The following is a 23,249-nucleotide window of genomic DNA, read 5'->3' as shown; positions in this document are numbered from 1 at the left end:
AGTGACCAGCAAGTGAGAACTGGGAAACCCATAAGGGCGGTGAATAAATGAACAATAAGGCAACAGACTTGAATCACACCTCCTAATGATAAATCCCTGTGTTGACTAATACAAGTATTAGCATTTTACTTTAAAGTCCAAGAAGTGCGCTTCCAGCCCTGATCTGTCTGGCAGGGGAAGAGCAGGGTGGCCCGAGGCTCCGGGACAGGCTTCTGTCTGGGCTAAAAGCCGCTGGGCTGGCTTGTGCTTACAATGAGGGTATGACTTCTCAAATGAGTATTTAAAAATAAAATTGTATTAGTTAACAGTTTTTTAACCTTAAATTCATATATTTAGAAAAATTAAAACACTGACACAGGGTAACAGATTATTTTAAATAACCTGAGGTTTTTTGCAGCTTTCAGTTTAAAATTTGGGGGGAAGGGGTTTAAGCTGGAATCCTTGAAGTTGAAGCAAGAGTTATGAGACTCAAAGAGGAGTTTTCATTCCAATTTTTCATTATAGCTGCTCTCCTCTATTTTTAAAAAAATATATTTTATTACTTTTTTACAGAGAGAAAGAGAGAGGGACAGAGAGCTAGAAACATCATAAGAGAGAAACATCGATCAGCTGCCTCCTGCACAACCCCCACTGGTGATGTGCCCGAAACCACTGTACATGCTCTTGACCGGAATCGAACCTGGGACCTTTCAGTCCGCAGGCCAACGCTCTATCCGTTTCGGCCTCTCCTCTATTTTTGAAGGTTAAGTCCCATCCTCCAAAAACTGCTTATTAACTGGATGGTATGTTCTTGGCAGCATTCTAGCTAGTCAACATCTATGAAGGCTGCTGTGGCAGAGAGGCAACAGGTGGCCAGGAGTCCTTTCCACATGAAACCTCATGCAACATGTGTGTTCATTAGCCATGGCAGCCTTTACGTGAAGGGCCGGTCACTTTTTATGACACTGCCTGCTGGATCCCATTTGGGCCCAAATCTCTACCTCTGAAAGGGCAATTCCATTCTGTCTCACCAATCCCTGGCTGGCCTGTCAGCGGGGTCCACAGCCACACAGCACTGCCTGAGACCTGCAAACACTCCCAGGCTCTTCCTGGCTGTGAGTAGCCCAATTGGGTCTCGCCACACAGCAGCTCCTGGAGGCCACCAGCTTCTGACATAGCTGGCTTGGCAACACTGGGATGCTGGGCACTGCTTTCATGCTGGTGGTGGCTGATCCTGAACCATCACAAAGCCACCACACCAGGAAACATCAGGACAGGACAGCAACCCCCAAAGTCATCATTTATGGGAGGAAACAAGTCAACTGGTCACACGTAAACTAGCTCAGTATCGGGTTGGTTCAGTGGCATTTTCTGCCACCAGCCTCTGTGAACCTCACTGAGAGCTCCCCCTGTGCTAGACACACTTTCAAGTGCTTTTCATATATTGACACATTTACCCCCAAGACAAGTACTATTTTCTCTATTTTATAGACAAGTGCTATTTTCTCCATTTTAATATTTACTGCAGAGGTTCAGGGAAAGCACAGAGTGAGTATGTACATTGCCTAAGGTCACACAGCAATAAGCAGTAGAGTCTGGATCTGAATACTAATTGTCTAGTTTCAGAGTCTGTGACCTTCACTGCCTCCCACTGAGGAGGCCAGTGTGTATCAAGTGGAGATACACACTTATTCCAAAAAGTCCTCTGTTTTCAGAAACAAGAATATCAGGCATCACTGTGAAGTTACTAGTTTGAGATGCTCATTTAAAAGCATGAGTGTCATCTCAGGGTTTCACAACTACTAAATAACAGGAAGACCCACTCCACACTATCTTTTCAGCCATTCCTCAGATATTTGATGATTACTCTTTGTTAAAGGACAAGGACACTGGAATTAGGTCATTTGTCCATAATTACGGAGCTGGGGAACAGGAGAGGAAGCAGGGGTCGGGTGTTCTGATTCCTCATGCTTTACTCATATGCTTCTCCTTTCATCGAAGGAAAAGAAATGCAGGAAAAACTCCTCACCAGATGCGGCACGAGAGCTCAGATTTTATCGCACACATTCTCACCGGTGCCAAAATTACACAAAGAGAGATAGGATCCCCTGAGACTAGAAACATTAATAGACATAACTAGCCCTTGGCTCTGAGAGGCAGTGAGAAAACAAAAAATCTTGTTAATTTTTAACACTTCACATCATGTTCCCAACCATGGAAGGTCTAGGAAGTAGCCCTGATGACATCATTGTCAGCAAACAAATTGCAGGAATTTAGATAACGATGTGGAGTTTGATACTGAATCCTGGGCAGTTCACAGCCTGGCACAAAATCCAAGGTATCTCTGTCTTTCACATAATTCAGACCCAATTAATGGCTACAGAGACCCACAAAGACACACATGCTGATGTCCTTTTTTCTATGCTATTTCACAGACATCCGAACAGCCCTGTGAGAAGGGGGGTGAAATGTTTACTGCGGAGATTCAGAAAGGTGAAGTATTTGCACAAAGGAAACAGAATTTGAACACCTGCTACCGTCTCTCAAACTTGCTAAATCGACTAATTCCCAAGCACAACAGCCCATTCAAGAGGGCTATGATTTAGAGAGAAATAAAGGACAAGTATTTGTCTTGACCACCAATGTACAGCAAGTGTGTAAATGTGTGATGTTGTCTACTAGACAGGCATCAGGGTAATAAGTTCTACTAGATGAAAGTCTGATTTACAAACAATTTGAATCAACTCAACCAATGATAACTGAATACCTACAAGTGAGGGTATAAGAAACAGAATCAGAGTATATTATGGGGTGCACAGAATTTATATCCGTCAGTGGAGATAAATAGTGACAGGCTCAATAGCATACAAAGGTGAAGTTGGCCGTAGCCAGTTTGGCTCAGTAGCTAGAGCATCAGACCATGGACTGAAGGATCCCAGGTTCAATTCCAATCGAGGTTAGGTACCTCAGTTGCAGGCTCGATCCATGGTCAGGGCCAGTGCAGAAGACAACCAACCAATGTGTCTCTCTCACATGGACGTTTATCTCTCTCTGTCTCTCCCCCTCCCTTCCATTCTCACTAAAAATTAATGGAAAAATACCCTCTGGTGAGGATTAACAAAACAACAACAACAAAAAGGTAAAAAGTGGGATAAGAGGAGATGGTGGAAGAAATGGGACTATGAGCCTCAGAGAAGATGAAATTAGGAAAAACACCTCATGGGGAGTGGGAGGTGGGGAGAGAAAAAATACACACAAAAAAGCTGCAAAGGTGTGTTGACATGACAAGATACAAATGCCGCCTCCGCATGAAGAATCTGCTGAAATTAACAGCAACAAAGTATAACATCACTAGAATTTATATTCCACTTCAGTCTAAGTGTGTAGCTCCAATCACAGCAACTGCTTTCTTTAGCAAACAGCTTTAACAAAATCAATTGCTGATCAAAAAAGAAAATGAAGAAACCCCAGGTGGTAAAATACAAGTAATGACTATTTCATCAGAGCTGAAGTCCAAGACACAGGGCTGCGTTGTCCCTGACAACAGGCTTCCTGCACAAAGCCACCTCCTCCTGACGACAAGGCACATGGTCCAGGCAGCCCTGAATAAGAGTTGTTCTTAATTGCGTGGCGATACTTTATAAAATGTGAACATAAATGATATAAGGAAAATCACAAGAAAAGGACACAGAGAGAGCAAAATGCCAAGGCAAGTACTAGCACTAAAGTAAGGATGATGAATGGAATAGTTTTCAGATGTATAGAAGGGCAAGGCAAATGAGAAAATGTGGACATGACAGACTCTTAAGAGATCTTAACATGCTTTATGGAAGAGGGGAGGCCGGTCTGCATATAGGGGTCCTGTCAATGAAGTATCCACAGGACAGTAAAAACGGAATGAATCAAGAACCACTAGCACACACATTTGGGAGCTGAAAGAATCTTATTTTTTTAAATTATATTTTTTATTGATTTCAGAGAAGAAGGTAGAGGAAGAGCGAGATAGAAACATTAATGAATGAGAGAGAATCATCAATTGGCTGTCTCCTGCACATGCCACGCTGGGGATTAAGCTCGCACCCGGGCATGTGCCCTAACTGGGAATGAACCGTGATCTCCTGGTTCACAGGCTGACACTCAACCACTGAGCCATGGTGGCCAGGCTGAAAGAATCTTAATGTTCACATAGCTCACCCCAGTATTGAAATCATTTTTGTAAAATGTGGAGAGAGAAGTCACTTTGGGCTTTGATGTCTTCCCAAGGAAAATTCAATTCAATCAACGTTATTAATGAACTTAATAAGTGATATAATCAACATGTAATTTAGTAAATATCATAGAAAGTTGGCCTATATATGTCAGAACTATGATGTGAACCCAGGCTTCTTGGTCCCAAATCCTGAGCTCTTCACTCAGTGTATCTATCTTGCGATAAATAACTACAATGCAAGTACTGTGCTAGTACTGTGCTGTATGAAGAGTTAGATGCTACACCTGCCTTCAAAGTCCACAGTCAGACAGAAATCAGGTATTCACCACTAGTGGCAAAGTATTAGAAGTTACAGAAAACACTTACATAGCACATTGCACCAGCCAAGATTCTAAGTGCTTTCCATATATTAACTCATTTAATTCTCAAATATTCCTGTCAGAAACTCCTATCATCTCCATTTCACAGAAGAGGACACTGAGCTGAGAAGGTTAAATAACTTCCACCAGCTCACAGTTAGCTAGGAGTCCCCCTCATCTGTGGCTTCAGTTACCACAACTCATGCGTTTTTAGCCGTGCCATTCTGGGCAGCATGAGGGAGTCTCACGTCACCCGCTCCGTCCCACCCAGGACGTGAACCATCTTCGGTTCAGCATCTCCACGCTGTAGGTGCTCCCCGCCTGTTAGTCACTCAGTAGCCTCCTTGGTCACCAGGTCATCTGACTTGGCATCCCAGTGCTTGTGTTCAGGTAACCTGAGCTGCCAGAGCAGTGCTGCTGGCAATGTGGATATGCCAAAGAGAAACTGCAAACTGCTTTCTTTCAGTGAAAAGTGAGACAGTATAATATGGTGTTGTGGGAGAGACCGCCTTCACATAACTGATTACAGAATATTGTTATACTTGTCTTATATTATTACTAGAGGCCCGATGCACCAAATCCGTGCCAGAGTAAGCCTTCCCTCCCCTGGCTGCGGGCACCGGCTTCCCTCGGGCCACCAGCAGGCACCCGGGAACCTGGCTTTCCTTGCAGCCCTGGCTTCATCCAGAAGGATGGAAGGATGTCCAGTCTAATTAGCATATTACACCTTTATTATTACAAATTGTTGTTAATCTCTTATTATGCCTAATATACAAATTAAACTTTGTTATGAGTATGTATTTAGGAAAAATGACAGATGTATAGGATTCGGTACTATCTGCTGTTTTTGGTATTCGTAGGGGATCTTGGAGCATCCCCCATGATAAAGGGGGTACTCCTGTGTCAGAACTACGATGTGAACCCAGGCTTCTTGGTCCCAAATCCTGAGCTCGTCACTCAGTGTATCCTATCTGTGATAAACAACTACAATGCAAGGCCCAATGAGTAAGTGCTACATGCAGTGCAGAGGCGAAAGAGACACAGGAAGCCTTCAGGAAAGTGGCACATGAACTCACACAACAGAGACAAACAGTATAGGGCAGTGTTACCCAATAAGAACACAATGTGAGCGACTTATGTCATTTTAAGAATTTTAGTCATTACATTTAAAAAAAATGAAATGCAACCTTTTATTTAACCAGATATACACAAATGATATCGTTTCAGCAGGCAATCAATTTAAAAATTAATGTTATGTAGTTTATTTATTGTCTAAAATTTTACATGTCTCCCTTTTCCCCAATTGACACCCTCACAGCCATTCCCACCCCGGGGAAGCCCTACTGCCCCAGTGTCTGTGTCCATTGGTTATGCTAATATGCATGCATACAAGTCCTTTGGTTGCTTTCTAACACCCCTCTCCCCTCCCATTTATCTCTGGATCTATTCTTATTCATCAAATTATGTTGATCATTATATATCACATATGAGTGAGATCATGTGATATTTATCTTTCTCCAACTGGCTTAGCATAATGCTCTCCAGTTCCATCTATGATGTTGCAAATGGAAAAAGTTCCTTTTTTTTTATAGTGGCACAGTATTCCATTGTATAGATGTATCACTGTTCTCTAATCCACTTAGGCTGTTTCCAAATCTTAGCTATGGTAAATTGTGCTGCTATGAACATAGGGGTACATATATCTTTTCTGATTGATGTTTCTGGTTTCTTGGGATATATTCCTAGAAGTAGGATTACTGGGTCAAACGGGAGTTCCACTTTTAGTTTTCTGAGGAAACTCCATACTGTTCTCCACAGTGGCTGCACCAGTCTGCATTCCCACCAGCAGTGCACGAGGGTTCCTAGCCAGCACTTGTTATTTGTTAATTTGTTAATGATAGCCATTCTGACGAGTGTGAGATGATACCTCATGGTCATTTTGATTAGCATTTCTAGGATGATTAGTGACTTTAGCATGTTTTCATATGTCACTTGGCATTTTGTATGTCCTCTTTTGGAAAGTATCTAATTAGGTCCTTTGCCCATTCTTTGGATCATTTATCTTCCTTTTGTTAAGTTGTTTGAATTCTCTGTAAGTTTTGGAGATTAAACACTTATCTGAAATATCATTGGCAAATATGTTATCCCATGCAGTGGGCTTTCTTGTTTTGTTTTTTTTTTTAATATATTTTATTGATTTTTTTACAGAGAGGAAGGGAGAGAGATAGAGAGTTAGAAACATCGATGAGAGAGAGTCATTGATCAGCTGCCTCTTGCACACCCCCAACTGGGGATATGCCCGCAACCAAGGTACATGCCCTTGACCGGAATTGAAGCCGGGACCCTTCAGTCTCCAAGCCGACGCTCTATCCATTGAGCCAAACCAGTCTTGGCTTGTTTTGTTGATGGTTTCTTTTGCTGTGCAGAAGCTTTTTATGGCACATCTCAATTTGAAGTTGCTACAGAAGACACATGTGGCTCCTGTATTGGACAGCACAGACATGGACAGAAGGCGAATAAACACTCTCAACAGAAGGAAAAACAAGAGCAAAGGCAGTCAGGCAGAAAAGAAACAAGCAACCACCACCACAGGATGGGTCTGCATGAAAGGGTAGGTGGGAACTTCCAGTTCAAAAGGAAGTTAGGGCCAGCAAAGAGAGTGTGGCAAGGAGGACTACCAAAGGCTCTCATGGGGAGCGACGCCTTTAAAACTGCACCAGTAAGAGGACCCTGGAAACATTTAGTTGAGAGTGAAATGACAAAGAGCTGAAAGAGCATAGGTTATGATAGCCCAGGAGCCTGAATATACTGTGTTTTTTCTTATACACACACACACACCTATGATTATGATCAACTAGGACAGCAAGAGTGGATAGGATGGGGCAAAGGGTAAGAGATGGTGGGAGCAGTAAACTGAGTGATGAGGTGATTGACCTGGGTGGCAGGTGGGGGTAGAAGGGAGCGGAGACAGTGAAGAAAGGGAATCAATATGAATCTGGGGTTCAGCCTGGAAGGAGAGTGAGGCCATTCATCCAGACATTTCACAGAGGAGCAGTGTCACTGTAGAAGTGCTCACTGTATAACTGGTGAACTCTAAGTGCAATGAGGGCAGGGCCCTGTTACATCTAGTGTTTCTCTCCTGAGCACACCGTGAGGTTCTAAGAAAGCATTTACTAAGTGAAATAAACCAGTCAGAAAAAGACAGATGTCAGATGATCTCACTTATATGTGGAATCTAATGAACAGGGGGCTGGATGAAAAAAATGTGAAGGGATTAAGCAACACACACACACCACAGACAGACACAGACAACATTATAGTGATAGCCAGAGAGATGGGTGCATGGGAATAGATGGAGGTGGGCAAAGTGCAGATAAAAGGGGACAGAAGAGGCTTTACTTTGAGCGATGGGTGCACGATGCAGTGTGCAGATGGTGTTTTACTGATTTGTGCACTTGAAACCTGTATGGTTTTATGAATCAATGTCACCCCAATAAATTCAATTAAAAAAACAAAAGTATTTGTTAGCAGAGGAGCAGGGGTGAATGGTGGTCCTGGTAGTGGAGGAGGATGGGTGGAAAATGAGTTTCCAGTTAAAAACAAGCCAGATGTACACAAATGGTATCGTGATAAGAAACGTTGGGAAGCTGCAGCTGAATCAAATGGATTAAGAATTGCACTTTGACTCTACATTTCTCTGAAAGTTAAATATATTAAACGGATAAAAATAGAGAACAGGAATAAAAGGAAAACACTTTAACTAGAAAGCAAATTGCACTCTAGATTAGTTTATTTAAAACTAAAACCATGTTACGCATATAATTTATTGTATTAAAATCAGTTTTACTAATGAACATGAAACAAAAAAGAAATGTGTCTTTGCACACTGACTATATTAATGTGATGTTTACAAGTCTGTATATGACTAACTATAAAAATTATAACCCAGAAATACATAAAACATTAACTCCCTATTCATCAAGAAATAAAAACGCTATGGGAACCTTTATCAAATTACTCAATGGACAAATAAAATATGATAGGCAATTATTGGATGTTGAAGTATTTTTTAAAATCTGAAATACCAAAAAAAATGCGATTTTCAGAGTAATAGTGAAAAATCTAAGATAGAAGGATAACAATACAAAAACTGTACTTTATTAAATTGGAAATTCTGTTTAAAGAAGTTACATGATTTTAAGCTTGAGTTTTTTATTCAAACCTTCTGTTTCAATTACTTCTTACAAATTTCAATCTGCTGCTGGTGTGCGCATTTCCAATAACTACAACAGCATGAGATGCCACACTAGCAGGACACCTGCTAACATCTTTTATTCATGTACGTGTTCCCAGTGCAAAGCAATTATATTATTTCAAATATTTTAAAATGTTTTCTATTACTGCCTAACATAACTGCAGGTTACCTTACAAATAAGCGCTTTCCTTTTGCACTCCCTCTGTCTAAATCTCTGAAAAAAAGGCTTAATTTGTGGTGTTGTTTGTAGAAGTCAATAATAGCTCGCAAGTAATCTCAGTCTGGTTTACATGAATCTGACTGTAGACATGAGAATATAGCTGCCTATCAAATGCAAGAAAAAGGCGTGCATATGTAGATTGTGTTTCTGATCCTTGATTTAGATCTTTGGAACTGGTTTCCAATGCTATAAATTCTGGAGAAGAAAATAAGTGTAAAAACTAGTTATTACAGCTCTGAAACCCTGCAACAGTCACTGGTCACCCATCCAGGGCTCATCACACAGGCAACTTCAGTCTTCTCAGCTTCTCCGCTGCAGGTGTGGAGCTAAAGGTACACAGGGGGCATACTGCTTTGAAAGAGAGCGGGGTGTGGGCCACTAGGGAAAGAGCAATGCGTGTTTATGCTATATTTCTCTATATCTGCTGAAAGGATAATCATTTAGGTGCAGCTCACAACTGAAAATGGTAAATCTGAAGCAATGAATTTTTGCACATTAATTTTAGGTCACTGTAGTATGATTCTATTATGTCATTTATTCTTAGTATAAGTACTTGGGGGCGGGGGTTTGCAGTGGAGATTAATAAAGATATTTTAGGCATCAAAATAATGACCCCAAAGAGTAAGAATATTTTTAATACATATAAAACTATTCATTGACATATGCCTTTAGTGAAGTCATTCAAGCTATTTAAAACTATCATCTACATGACTTCTAAAGTATTAATTGTAGCTAATATCTAATTGTTAGTTGCCTATTATTTACCGTACTCTTTCTCCTTTAACTTTCTCAGTAATGGTGACTACTCAACACAAAAATAGTTTTAAACTCCACTTGACTGAGAGACATTCATGTAAAAGAGCACAGTCTCACGTGAAGTGTTATCATAGCGGACAGGTCATCAGACCATTATTGTTTTATGACTAAGAAATAAGTGACTTAAGACAAAAAGCTCAATATCCTTAAACTTCATTTCTATTCATTCTCTAATAAATACCATCTGGTGTGTACTTTAGGGATATAATAATACCCATCAAAAACTCCATCGTATTATGAGAACCGGCACCAAGTTGATCTGAAATGCATATTTGAACAGATGTGTTTAAATTACATCTCCATCTATCCACATGCATAAATTCAGAGCAAGCGTGTGTTGATTTAAAATGCATAAAAAAGGGATTTGGAGATGCATCAAAAGTGAACAGCATCTCAATGGATCAAGACTCACATTACAAAAGGTCATTACTCAAAATAAAGTTTGCATTTATTAAGGGTTGCACCAAGGCGCTGTTCGTGGGAACTGACTTAATGTTTGCTGCACAAAATCAGCCACTGAAACTATACTAATTTTTTTACAACTCCTCCATGTAAAACATTAAAATTGTCATGCATGAACAGGAAAAATGGAATAGCAGACATCAAAACAGAGAAAATTATATGATGTGTCTACTGAGTGACATTGGTTGATATGACTCAGTCCCCTGTTTCAACCGTATTTTGCATTTCTCTAGGAAAAAATATCTGAGTGATTTCTGTTGTCATAATATTGTTCTGATTCCATTTTTGCAGATATGCTTTCAAGAAGTTAAAATTAAATATTTTCAGAATTATGAAGTACATCAGTGTTTAGCAAGAAATTAAATATACAAAAATTCAAGTATGAAGGTAAAGACCTTAAATGTCCTATAAGTTGCTAATTTCTAAGCAGATTTTTCACTATTATTATAAACCTTATTGGTGAGCTGCTGAGAGTAGAGCCTGCTGTCCATTAGGTTAACAGAATAAAAAGGAGAAAACTAATTGCTGAGCTAAATTTCTGGTTATTAATATCATTAAAAAATAGATAATTCATACTATCTTATATGATACACATGTATAAGCAGCTTCTGCAGACTCGACTATCAATGAAGAAGTTGAAGAATAAATGTATAACACTCATTTATGAATATTCATTTGTAGGTTATTACCAAAACCAGTTAATATTTCCTTAATTCATAGTGAAGGGAAATGAGGACTTAATGTAAAACGGATAGAGGATAAGCTGTATATACCAACCATCTTTCAAATTAATGTTTAAGACTTTATAATATGCTGGGGTGGTTTACTGAAAAAAAAAAAAAAAAAAAAAAAAAAAGGAATGACCATTTCAAAAGGAACTTCAGATTTGAACAAAAAAAGAGATCTATGAAGCACAGAAAAAAGCCAGCTTTTTTCTGAGTATATCTAGTTACGTAAAGGTATAGATTTAGAGTTGTTCTTACTGATAGACCCAGAAAATTGGCTGAAACTTGAATCAATTAACAAGGAGTGGTAGTGAGAGTAGCCACTCGTGTCCTCTCGGCACTGGATTCTATAGAAAGCTGACCTCTACAGAGTATATCAATTACTCCATATCTCACATGACAGTCCAGCCCAACTGCACTTCCATTGTCTTATTTGAAGCCCCACGCTTTCTAGCCTGGCCTGACTTTTTAACCAAATCAACTTCAGATTTAATTGTTACAGACTGAGTTTTTTCCCCTTACAATTTTTTAATTTTTTTCCAATAAAAGACTGTGAGGCCAAACAAACAAACAAAAAAATTAAAAGAATAAAACAAATAAACTAAAAACATCCACACCAAAAAAAAAGCACACAACGTTCCAGAAGATACATTGTCAGCATTTATGAATGACAAGCAAGGCCCTTCATAATCTATCTCTGGTTCCTCTCCTCCCACTATCTTCTTTGCAATGTTCTACCAACACTGAATTGAGGAAAATGGGATCAACATCAATAGTCAATTAGAAAACATTTCAATAATATTGTAATAACTACATATAATGCCAGTTGGGTACTGGAAATATGAGGGAAACACTCTGTAAAGGAAATGGTCATATTTTAAAATCCATTAAACTGTGTAATTGAGGAGTTTCCACTAACCTTCAATTAGAAGTGATCAAAGACAAATACTGAGAAAAGAATCTAATAGAATTCTATAAATGCCTTCCAAGTGATAAATATGTTCAATTAGAACCAATGCACTGATATGAATTGATATCTATATTTGGTATTATGTATCTGGGTGAAAAAACATTTTCCAAAAAAGAAATACATGAAATCTCATTATATATCAGCAATGACAAATGAACATTAGTAATTGACTCTGATGATAGGGAATATTAAACTTCGAACCCAGTAAATGAAATGTTGTCCAAGTAAAGTAATTCCATTATTCTTATTAGTAAATCTATATTTTAAATATTATACTACATTGTTATATTTTGAATTTCACCCATGAGAAATCTGTTTTCTAGATAGATAGATAGATCGATAGATAATTCTTCATTTTGTTTCTTGGCCTACAAAGTCTAAAATACTATTTGGCCGTTGACCAAGAAAGCTTGCCGACCCCTAGACTACCAGTATATGTTTCTCTAATGACCCTGAATAGTTTAAAATATATATAAAAGAAAAGTTTTCCTCTCAAATATGAATTATGCTTAAATCAAAATCTATGCCTACTATATAATTTTTTTTATTAGTGCAGTTCAGAGTACAGGAACGAGGCAAGATATGCCTTGTCTAAGAGATTGTCTGTGCTTTATTCTGAATAATTCTATAAAGAGAACTTAATAGATTTTAACAAGCCCAGTCTCCAATCATGGGTCTGAGAATCTTGTTATTGAGAACTCAACTCTTGAGGCTATAAATAATGTTAATTAAATATATGTTCCTGTGATTGCCTAAGATAGCTGTTGATAAATATGCTGAAATAAAATGCATACTGAATCACAACCACAAACATCAACATGAACAAACATTTCAAGAGTGAATATTTCAATATAAAAAGTTCTTAATATGTTATTTAAATTTTGTTCTATTGCACTGAAATGAGTACCAGTAAAAGGTATTTTCTTTATACATGACAAGTAAGCACTTCACCACATTGTAAAATTTATAGATTAAAAGATTTTTAAAGTAATTGAGTTTATAATCCACAAATAAAATTCCTAAAATGAATTTTTGTATCCTGTGGTACCTTTGTTTAGACAGGAAAAATGTTATACATGAATTGCTCACATTTGATTTCATTATATTTATCAAATAACTAAAGTTGGTTATTTTAGAAATAACGACAAAAATAGTTTGCTGAGATTAGATTACCCATTTTTTGCTTGGATGAACAAACAGCTGTACTAAACTAACCCTATGTTCACATGAACAAGTCTTTTATATGTTAAACTTGAAGGCAGTTTGTGTTGGCCTGATAACAAAACGAAAGCTTCCCTTAGTGATTTGGCTAGTTTTATTAGGTCTTGGGATCAAGCTATGCTTTAAAAAACTGTATTCAATCTGTAAAATAAAACCTATCAGACTAGCTCATCCATGAGTCGATTTATTTGGCCACTATTTGAAATTAAACAGGTGTAATTCCACACACTGATTATTATTTTATAATTTTTAAATTAAAAATACTTAGAGGATGTCACAATCTCCAGAGATATGACAGTGATGGCTCAAAGGTACAGCTGGGGACTCACAAGAGTCAGAACTGCAAAGCCAACAAGTGGTGACAGAAGATAACACTAGCTCCTTAACTAAAAAGACAGAGACCATCTGGCAACACGGGAAATTTGTCTTCATCCACATATTTCAATATAGTTTGATTTAATTTTCAGTATCTCCCTCCCAGATTCTGAGGAACACATTTGCTGCTTTCTCCATAACTTGCTCTGGACTCCATTTCCCTAGAACCCTTTATGGGCTTTCTTGTCCGTAAAGCTTCTTTTTCTAGGACACTCTGCCATATCTCCCCTTGCAAGTCAGGCTCACCTATACTAAGGGGCAAGACAACCTCGCCTGCTTTGCCTAAGGCCTCTATCTCCTTCCAAATATGTTTCCCTCTTCTTTTCCCTTCTAGACTTTTAGAAGAACAGTCTCTTTCTGATGCTTATGCTTCCTTATTATTAACTTCCTGGTAAGCCCTCTATAACCTGGCTCTTGCCCCACACAGTGATGAAATTCTGATCTCATCATTGGCAAATACACACATTTTCTTTTCTGTCCTAATTCCACTTGACTTACTGTACTTGACACTATTAATCATCCTTTCCATACTCTTCATTTGACGAATGATGTGACAGGGTGGGCTTAAAGTTCATGGACTAAATAAAACTAGGAGTAGAAAGAGGGGCTAAGGAAGATAGGACTTACAGGGATCCAATAGCAAAGCAGTGTGTATTGTTTATCCCCCAAACACATACACTGTTGTGTGAAAGTGGGCGCTATAAGTAACAGGTTAAACAGGATGATCCTAGACAAACAAAACAAAACAAAACATAAAAGGTCACCCTAGATAAAAAAGGAATAAAGGGCTAAATGACTCCATACTTTGGGAAACCTTGGGGCATTAAAGCATTTTCCAAATAGTGTTCAAAAGCCAGGCAAATGATACACTGGAAAAGATTGGGCCTTGGTATGGATATAAAAGCACAGTATTTAAAGAATCTGTTTGACCTCTAACGCATGAGGCTGACTTGCATATCTACCACTTACAGTCATGAAGACAATCAACTTCATTGGGTCCCACTGTCCCCACCCCCAATTCTGACTTCTATTCAAGATGCTGTTTTCCACCCTATATCCTAATATAACCTAAGACAAAGCACAGAGCAAAGGGTGGTAGGCAGAATTCTAGCATGGTCCCCAAATTCCCAGCCCCTGGTGGGCAGGTATCTTCTTTAGGTACTCAACCAAACATTACTAGGTGTTGCTGTGATGAGATATTGCAGCTATAATTAAGATGCTACATCAAAGGACCTAAACTAGATGTCCTTTAATAAAAGCGGAGTTTTTCTGCCCTTTCCTGGAGCGAGGAAAGTGCTCTGGCTGGCCTGGAAGAAAGCAAAAGTGCATGCTGTCACCTGGGTAGCTTCAAGGAGCTGAAATGGTGCCAAGACAAGTTAGTAGGACACAAGGACCTCTCATACAATGGCCAGGAAATGAATTCTATTTGTAACCAGTGAGGTTCGAAGTGGATCCCAGGCCCCTAATGAGAACACAGCCATCCGCCAATATCTGGATCAGCCTCGTGAGAGCCCACACTGAGGACCCAGCCATGCTGCGCCAGACTGTGAGGTGACACATTCATGCTATTTTAATCCATTAAGCGTGTGGTAATTTGTTTTCAGTAATAGAAAATGAAGACAAAGAATGAGATGAGGAAAGTACTGGACATCCACCACTACTCCGGTCAGCATTAATGAAAAGAGAATGGGCCCTACGAGTAATTAAACCAACTCTTCTCCCAATTAAGAGCACCCAAGAGAAGGAGGAACTGAGTGGCTGTAATGAAAGACATACTTTTCAATGTGTCCCTTTATGATTTTTGAACTTTCCCCCCATGTGCATGCATTCCTTATTATAAAATAAATGAAAATAAGATTCATCGTGACATATCAGCACAAAATTTCAGGGGAGCATCAGAAGAAGGGGTTCATTGGAAAACTGATGGTTATACCGTCACACAACCTTAAATTAGGACAACCAACCTATTAGACTGCCAGAGCAAGGATGATGGGCCAGGTCCAGAAACTCACCAGGACAGGAGGCTGTGGATGCCTCGCAAGGGGGAAAACTGGGAAAACAAGAACCTCACCCCAGGTAATCTATCCTCCCCTAGCATATCACTGATCATGAGATTTGTACCATGAATCTTTCATATCACATGTCAGGTGGTTTAGACCCCCTGACCTTTTCCTCCATAAATATAACACCTAGGCCTCAGCTGTATTTCAGCTCCAGAACCAGAAAAACAGCAAAGCCAGACAAGTGGCACCATGGCTGTCTTAGACCAGCTACAATGATTAACGATACCCTGCCCTGGCACCGACCAAACAGTGGAGACCACGACCCTGAAAAAGCACACCTGGAATACTGATGAATATTCTATTGAGATTTCCCTCCCACCCCTGCCCGAGACCTCCCCCTAAGATTTCCACCTGCAAGAAAAAGATATATACACTTAGGACTAAGGACACAGTGTGTTCTCCCTCCAAGGAGCACACCCTTGTTGTTCTCCCACAGACATGAATCCCCCAACCTCTAAGAGACTCTATATCAGACTTACAACCAGGGGAGCAATGGGCAGTGGCAGCTCATCCCTGGCTTCCCCCGGAACCTGTCTCCAAGGCCCCCTTTTCTCCGTGTAGCATTTTCTTTTGGTAATTTACTCCCAACCCCCTTTCCTTAAATAAATTCAATTTATCTTAAATCGCCATCTGAGATGGCTATTCAGCCTGTTGGCGTGTACCACTATATTAACCTTTCACATCAGACATGTCATACATTCACTATTCTAAGGGGCAAGCCCTAACAGCAGTTCTGAAGAAAATCTTCAAGGAGACAGTGCTCTCCCATGGCCATATCCATCACCATGATTCCCAACACCCTCTCCTACTTTTACTTTTATCTTATCTCCCTTTTATCTCTTGTTCATTCAGAGAGTGAGCAACATTAAAAAAAAAAAAAAAAAGAGTTAGTGACAACCAGTTAGATATTGAATACAGGGAACAAGAAGAATAGTATCAAGCTCAGTATGTACAAATTTTAAGCTGTGGCAACTTTAAAAACATAAGTACAGTGAAGAGAAATAATAGAGCCTTTATTGCAGGAGTGAGGTTGGCTTGAGGAAGGGAACATAGATTCTGTCATAGCTGAATATGAAGCATCAATGGGATATTCAGGATAAAAAGTATAGGAGGTACTTGGTAACTAGCTATATGATCTGGAGCCTCTATAAGCCTCAGTCTAATACTGAGGACAATACCTAACTAGCTGAATACTGGAAGATCAGATGAGATTAGCATTTATTCAGTTTTAAGTTACAGCCCAACACAGAGCCAATCTTCAAATAATAACTATTATTACTATTGGAAATGCGGGCAGTGAGTCAGAGTCAGACAAAAGACCTACAGGAGTTTCTTTCCATAGTTCAGCCAAGAAATTTTATTGACACACCCCTGGGTTTACCATCATCACAGTGACTCCATCCTGCCTAGATCCACTGGGTCACACCAGCTTCCTTCAGAGTCCCTGCTATGCAATCCCTCCCCAGTTCTTATGTTTAGTCCACTTGTATTTCTTCCTCTCTTGGTGCTTATTCAGCATCCAAGGCCTAGTTATCTCCATCTCAGACTGATGGGCCCCCATTGATTTCAAAACATTGCCAACACTGGCCTCTCTAAACCTGGCATGACCCCTCCCTTCATTTCCCTGCCCATTAGGTATGAAGAGAAGAATGACAATTCTTGGGCAGGAAGGATACAGAAACTGGCCAGAATATAACTGCATTCAGAGCTTGGCTGAAAAAGAAAACACACTGATGAACAGCAAAGGGGCTCAATGAGATTAAATAATATGACTCATTTAGTCAGGTTAAGCCAGACTACCATAGACACACTAGCAATCTGGAGGGGAAAGTTGGTGTTGGTGGTAGGGCCAAACTTGGGGGTGGGTAAGATTAGAGGTAAAAGAATGCCAAAGCCATTATCAAAGAACATCACTAACAAAGAAAAACATGGAGTCCAAGCCAAGTAGAAGCCAAAAGATTGGAGAATTAGGAGAGCTTAATAAAGAGTTACAGACAAAATAATGTATAAATTCATGTCCAATAAAAGATCAAGAGATCTCTTGAAAATGAAACTTTTCTCTGATAACATTTTAGGACAATAGATCTATCTAGTTTCACACATGGGCCGTCTTCACTTTTCTCCAAAATCAATTCCTGGAAAATGCAGGTCAACCTTTTCTCAAAGGAATAATAGTCATTGGGTGCTACCCTCTTGGTTGTCACACAGCATTAAGTAAATTACAGATAATACCAAGAATCTATACCAATAAAAGGGTAATATGCTAATTAGACTGGAAAGACCAGACGTCTTCTGGACATCCTCCTAGACAAAGGCACGGTGTTGGGGACAAGGCAGAGAAGGTTAGGGGCGAACAGGAAGGCAATTAGGGGCGATTAGGCCAGCAGGGGAGAGTGGTTAGGAGCGATCAGGCAGGCAGGCAGAGGAGGTTAGCGGCAATCAGGCAGGCAGGCAGGCTGGCAGAATGGTTAGAGATGATCAGGCATGTAGGCAGATGAGCAGTTAGGAGCCAGAGGTTCTAGATTGTAAGAGGGATGTCTGACCACTGGTTTATGCCCAATTGGAGAGGATGCCCCCCCACCATGCACAGATTTCGTGCACCAGGCCTCTAGTATATCATAAAAGCAAAGATACAGCAATATACATACACAACAATTTAAAACAGTAAAACTGTGTTCCAAGTTATTAAAATGATAGAATTTTAGAGCAAAAGTGAACATTAGATTTTGTTTAGTCTAATCCTCTCACTCAAAACAAGAGACTAAAATTGAAACCACAAAGATTAAATCTGTTTTCTCAATTCAACAATAAACATATTTCTTTACTCCCAATCAAATAAATGCCTTCATAGCCTATTTCAAAATTCCATAAAATGAGTAAAACTATACAATATATTTTTAACATACAGGAATATACAATTTACTTGCAGTAAATCTACAAAACAAACAAAAATACAACTATACTGTATCATAGTTTTATATTACATGTGTTAATAACTAATTTTTACTTGCTTCTGTGTTCTCCACTTCAAAAAAAGAGAGTTAGAAATAGAAAACAATCCAAATATTAAAGAATGAGGGATAACTAAACAAAGATTAATATACAAATTGAGTAAAATGTTATATAATCTCTAAAAGTGATAAATATATGAACAACCTTGAATCATAGCAATGTTTTTTTATTTAAAATACTGAGTCAGAAATGAATACAAATTACTAGGTTTTAGGTTGTAAACTCAGAGACTATAAGTAGTTGGAATTTACCCTCATTGTAGTCTTTTATTCTATAAAGTCATTCAATGTCCACATAAACATCAAAAAGCAAGCACATGAATAAGTGTTCTGGGGAGTTTGGAATGAAGCTTTCTTTCTCTTGATAGATTTTTTTTTTTTTTTTTCAGCTAGAAATAGGAACAGGGGTTTATAAAATCACCTGACCATTTATTTATTTATTTCAAAGGGAATTTTTAGAGCATTCAACTATTCAAAGAATTTCTAAAAACTTTAACTTCCAGGCATACCAAATTGTCTTTTTGTTCATCTTCATTTCATTGCTCACACCTTCCTAACTCCAAATAAACAAACAAATTTCTCCCCAAAGAGAAATAAGTCAGAAGGGGTGGCCTAAAACTTCCAGAATAAGAACAAAAATAGGAATATTCATTCATCTTTGCATTTCTTTAAAACTTGCTTAAATTTATAATAAAAATAAAGCTAAACCCAATCAAAACATAAAACTAGAGCAGACATGTACACCTTTAAGAGAAATTGAACTGAGAACATTAAAAAACATAGATAAAAGTGTGCTTAATTAGAAAAAACATATGCCTATTACTTACACTGAAAAAAGATACTATCCTACCCCATTTTTATAATCCAAAAAGCAAAAAAGAATTTTGGGGAGGGGAATGGAAGGAGTAGCTGACTGTAGAGGTGACAATGAACTGAATCTATTTTAAAATGATTTCTTACACATAACTTTATAAGGATTAAAGTCATATCCGACAAGTGGATTTTTTAAAGTCTGTGGATCTATCTTTAATTGGCAACAAAATACAACGCTATTCTATGTATTGTTCAGATAATACAATATCTAACTTTCTGTTATCCAATATTTATCAAAAACCTAGTCAAATAGTAGAGCACTGGTTGAAGGATGTACAGGCCACCCACTCCGCTATGGCCTAAGTTTATGGTTATATTAAGCCGCACACTTTATATCCAGAGCACTTCTGAACTGTGGTTTGGTATTCTCTCACTTACACTGCGGAGGAAAGGAAAACCTCTCCCGTATGGTCACTAATGAGGATATGGTATGTTACAAGAAGGGTCTCATGCAGAGTTTTTGCTTTAGTCTCAATACTAAGCATAGCTGTGCCTCTGAAGACAGACATTTTGAATTCCACAGACTTTGTATAAATCATGTACTTGACAATGTTTCCCCCTTTGCATTAGCATCTAGAAAGCCTGTGGTCAACCAAGCAGTCCAAGCATAATTAGCATATGAGACTGGAGGGCATGGCTCTTTGGTGGTAACCTTACCATTAGCATCATCTGAGTTTTCCTACATTATTTTTCTCCTTTCTCTGGATTTCTTCAACAGCATTTTAAAAATTTCAGCATGGGCATGTTTCTCTGTAAACTACTAAATTCCTGAATGCAAGCACAAAGAGATAAGTTATCTCATTGTTTAAAAAACACACTTATGTCACTCATCAAACTGTCTATACTTTTTCCCAGGAAAGAAAATTGCTTCCGAATGCTTACACTGTTATTGTTTCACCTCTGAAGTTAATTCCCACAGTACAGTATAACCTAGCAGACATAAACATAAGAAAATATGTACATCTTATTTTTCTCTTGGGTAAAATATAACTGCCAAGACTTGATATTTTATTATACTTATTACATCTTTATTTTAAAAATCACATATAAGGAAATGCCACAAATGAAAATTCATGAAACATTCTTTAAATGAGGACAGTTTCGCCTCATTTGAAGACATGATGTAAACCAAAGAAAACCATCACACCTCTCCAGCTCCATGTCACAGCCCGTGAGAAACTGGCATGCCCACTAGTGAGTGACACAGGAGCAAAGGGGGAAGAGCCGTGGTGGATTTGCTCCCATTCCGCCATGGAAGAGCTAATTGGAGATGATCTCTGGTGAATAAAAATACATTGTTCCAGCCTGTCTATTGTTTCTACCCTCATGAAAATGTGCTCTCTGATCTAAGATAGATAAACACTATACTGGAAACTAAAATAAAAACCAGTGAAATTTTAGCAGACATTCTCTAGGGGGCAAAATTCTCCTCATTAGGAAAATGGAACCATCTATGACTGAGAAGCAAATGATTTCACTGATTTGGAGACTTTCAACATTATAACAGGAAGGAGAGTAAGGAATGAAGTTCGATAAGGGTAAGGAAGAAGAAAATCTCTGACGTATGTACTTAAAGGATTGGGCTTTCTGGCTTTCTGGCTTTCTATACCAAAAACTAATTTGCTGAAAGAACACAAAGGCAACTCTTATCAACACACTGCCCTCAAAGTTTCCCAAGACTACACGGCCCTCAAAGTTTCCCAAGACTCAGAGCCAGGTCCAAACAGGAGGGTGTGAGGTTACAGTCACCTTGAAATGCCCTCCGAGGTTCAGTTTCCTCTTAGTACCTCACCATTCAATTTAGGTGTCCTTTCATGGACCTTCCGAAACAAGCATATGATGTTTTAAATCACCTCAGAGTAAATAAATTTAAACTGGTATCTAGGGGTGACAAGTTTCCATTTGTGTGTGTCTAAATTTTAAATTGCTACTACTTATTTTCAAAGGCTAATGGTAGAAAAAATGAATTATGAATTGAGAAACATTTACCTTCAAACTTACAAAAAGAAACACTTCACATTACACAAACTGCTGTTTTGCTGTATTTATATTATGCCTTCAGCCTTAGATCACTCTTCCAAGCAGTATTTAAGCTGAATGATCTAATCAAAAGGTAACAAGAATGATTAATGCTGATGCAGTGTAATTCCTGCCCTGTCTGAGCCTAAAATATATGAACTCCTAATGAAAACCATGAAGTGCTATATAGATGTGGGGTGTGATAAAGTGAATACTAATGCATTTCTAATTAAATATCACCAACAAAACTTCAAATGAGTAGAAATTACATACAGCACACAGCATATTGGCAGTTCCCTCTGGCATGTGGCTAGATAACCAGTGATGGCAGGACCAGTATATAGAACTGAAGCCTGAGCTTAGTCAGAAAGGGGTCCTAGCAGGGCTGTGAGGCTGCAGTGAGTTGGAGGAGGTGGGAAATGACCAGAGGGATCGTCCTCTCCCCTCCTCACACAAAAGAAGCATAGTGTACTGGTAATGGTTTAGAGGTAAGCAGCTGACCCAAATTGGTATCAATGCTGAGTATGAGTCAAGCTGTCTTGACAACTTAAATCAACAGTTTGGGTGCGGTCAACCCGCCACTTACCTGAGTTCCCGCCACTCTATTGTTTAGAATTAAATGAACCTGATTAATCTCCCAGGACTCTGGGCAGCAGCCAGGCCATGCCAGTATTGAAGGTCATTGACCCCCATAAATAATGCTCAAAAATACATGTGACCTGAAACTGTAGAATAACTATAGACAATATTTTTATGTATTTATTCTTAAACAAAAAACTGAAACAAGACAATCTTTTACACTATCCAAAAGTCAGAGAATTGATTTTGATTTTAAATGCAACTAAATTATATCCTGGGGACCTACAAAAAGGAAGCACTGTTGAGAGTGAGTGCCATTCCATAGACTGGTAGCTTCTTCAAAGTGCCCTGGTGGGTCCATTATAAAAACACTAGAAACCTGGTGCATGAAATTCGTGCATGGGGAGGGATCCCCTCAGCCCAGCCTGCATCCTCTCCAATCCAGGACCCCTTGGGGGATGTCCGACAGCCGGACATCCTTCTTACAATCTGAGACCACTGGCTCCTAACTGCTCACCTACCCGCCCGCCTGATCACCCCTAACTGCCCCCCTTGATGGCCTGGTCACCCCCAACTACCCCCCTTGCTGGCATAGTTGCCCCCAACTGCCCCTCCTCCCCCGCCAGCCTGCTCCTCCCACCAGGCTGGTGGCCCCTTACTGCCCCCCCTGCCAGTCTGGTCGCCCCACACAGCCTGCTGCTCTATCATTTGGTTGCCCCTCACTGCCCCGCCCCTGTCAGCCTGGTCACCCCACACAGTCTGCTACTTGGTCATTTGGTCACCCCTCACTGGCCCCCTTGTGGGCCTGGTCACTCCATTTCAGTGACCAGCCTGGTTAAAACTATATTTCCAATAAAACCAACTTATATAATTATCTCTGAAATTTTGAGAGAAGCGACTTACATATTTCTAACATTCTGAAATAATGAGCCTTTTGTGGCAGCCAAGTAGTACCAAGGAAAACTAACTGAACTGGCCATTAAGTGTATGTGAAATAAATTTTTAAAGATTAACTTCTCTGGGCTTTGGGTGAAAATGAGGGAAGGTAAACTATGATTTCAAAACTGCCTTCTAACTTCATATGTTCATGATCATATTAATTAAACTGGCAA

General features: G+C 39.2%; 1 protein-coding gene across 2 annotated transcripts in view; it reads right to left on the bottom strand.

Moving 5' to 3' along the window:
* CDKAL1 (CDKAL1 threonylcarbamoyladenosine tRNA methylthiotransferase) overlaps positions 1-23,249 on the bottom strand; it is a gene marked incomplete at its 5' end in the record, with an annotated part of 619,533 nt that overhangs the window by 164,042 nt on the left and 432,242 nt on the right. The gene's annotated exons all lie outside the window — the stretch shown is intronic.

Source organism: Pipistrellus hanaki (genome assembly GCF_964339955.1).
Source record: "Pipistrellus hanaki genome assembly, chromosome: 2".
Lineage (NCBI taxonomy): Eukaryota > Metazoa > Chordata > Mammalia > Chiroptera > Vespertilionidae > Pipistrellus > Pipistrellus hanaki.
Note: the sequence above shows the minus strand (reverse complement) of the source record. Positions and strands in the feature narration are given on the sequence as shown.